The sequence below is a fragment of the Bos indicus x Bos taurus genome, chromosome 9, assembly GCF_003369695.1.
Source record: "Bos indicus x Bos taurus breed Angus x Brahman F1 hybrid chromosome 9, Bos_hybrid_MaternalHap_v2.0, whole genome shotgun sequence".
NCBI classification, from domain to species: domain Eukaryota; kingdom Metazoa; phylum Chordata; class Mammalia; order Artiodactyla; family Bovidae; genus Bos; species Bos indicus x Bos taurus.
In genome coordinates, this window is record NC_040084.1 from 61,736,189 (window position 1) to 61,738,200 (window position 2,012).

The window sequence follows — 2,012 nt, forward strand, 5'->3', positions numbered from 1 at the left end:
TGGGGTTAATAATTATCATTTTAATAGTTAACTGCTTATTCCATATTTGTTAATAAATTGTTTTTAGAGAACACTGTTATGTGTGGGGAAAGTGGTTGCTCCAACAATCCATGTTTGTAAAACATCTTGAGAATGAAGGCCACTGCAAAGGCAATAAATGCAAGTGAAGTGAAGCGAAAGTTGCTCAGTTGTGTCCGACTCTTTGTGACCCCATGGACTATTCGGTTCATGGAATTCTCCTGGCCAGAATAGTGGAGTGGTTAGCCTTTCCTTTCTCCAGGGGATCTTCCTAGCCCAGGGATCAAACCCAGGTCTCCCGCATTGCAAGTGGATTCTTTACCAGCTGAGCCACGAGGGAAGCCCAAAGGGTGTGTTGCCTCCCCGTCAGGGAGTCGAACCCAGGTCTCCCACGTGACAGGCAGGGATACTCACCACTGTACTAACGAGGACAGCAAAAGGATGTGCATGTCCTTTTTCCAACCTATTGAGTCTGTATTTAGGAGTTTAGAGCCACAGCTCTTCTGGTATACCTTTCCTACTAGGTTGTCATCTCTGTCTAGCACCACCATAGACCTAGGAAATAAGGAGGGAGTAGGTGTGAGAGGTGCTGGGGAAGAAGAAAAAGAAGAGTCAAAGAGATAAACTTGGGGAAACATATACTGTAGATAAACTCATGACAATTTTGCCAGGGCACATCTTATATCTTAATGTTCCTTAAAAATACTTTTTTTGGTTAATATAAAAATAGTTGGAGTCATCCTCCAAATTAATTGAAGATTGGAAGGATAAATGTGTAATTTTACAAGGAAAAGATCTGGGAGTCACCATCTTAACCCAGAGATCAGTCCTAGCATCTCTAATGGTGAGATTCTAGGTGGTGTCTGCCTCCTGTGTGGTGAGATGTGAAGGTCACTGCCCTTCTATGAAGTGTTCTTGATCTAACTTTTAAATTACAAGAATCCACAGGATAAAAGAACAAGCTAAGTGAGACTGAGGAAACAGATAAATCTAACAGGTGAGATATCCTACAGGACAATTGGCCTGGTTAACTCAACAAATTAGTTGTTGTCATTAAAAGAGTGGAATTTTTAAATTCAAATAACATAGTTGGGGTCTTGAGTATGATTTTTAGTATATTTTCTTATAAATGGCCTGTCTCATATTTTCCCTCCAAATTGAGATGGTTTTATAATTATTAATCATCATTATTATTGTTATTATTATAAAAGTAATATATGAACACTGAAGTCTTGGTAAGGATGGGAGCAACTGGAACTCTCACATACAGCTGAGAGGAGTACAATTAGGTACAACCACTTTGGAAAACTGCCAGTGTATATTAAAGCTACTGTATGATGCCAATTACGTTAAGTTCAAAAAGTAACAAAACATTAGCAGTTTAAGAGGTCATGGCAGCTGTTATACTTGGGACAAAGGGATTAGTGACTGAAAGGATGTACAAGCTTCTAGGATGCTAATCATGTCCTGTTTTCAGTCTGCGTACTGATTACAGTAGTGGCTTTGCAAAATTCACTGAGTTGCAAATTTATGATTTGTGCACTTTTCTCCATGTGTGTTATATGTCAATAAAAAGTTTTCAAAAAAGTAATACATGTTTACAGTACCAAATTCAAACAATTGTACATTACATCCCTTTGGGGAATAAAGTGTATGCCAAGGAATGGTAAATAATGGCCTAATTGCAGAGTCCATTGGCTAATTGCTTTGTTTTTGTAAGTGAAAAATGCTGGTTTGTCAAAAATAACCTTCCTAGGGACTTCTCTGGTGGTCCAGTGGTTAAGACTCTATGCTTCAAGTGTAGGGGGTGTGGGTTCACTCTCTGGTCAGGGAACTAAGATCCCACATGTCACATGGCATGAAAAAAAAATTTTTAAATAGATAATCCTCCCATGTAACCGGTCAATGCAGTTAAGGCTTCTATTCAAAAAAGCTATTGCATAACACCACTGTTTGAACAGGCAGTGATGGTTGGTTAAGACAACAATGGCTGT

At 38.9% G+C, this 2,012-nt stretch overlaps 1 non-coding gene across 1 annotated transcript; it reads right to left on the reverse strand.

Annotated features, from left to right (window-relative positions):
* Window positions 1-377: 377 nt before the first annotated feature.
* TRNAD-GUC lies at window positions 378-449 on the reverse strand. The gene has a single exon. It is a non-coding gene; the product is annotated as a tRNA-Asp (tRNA).
* Window positions 450-2,012: the final 1,563 nt, after the last annotated feature.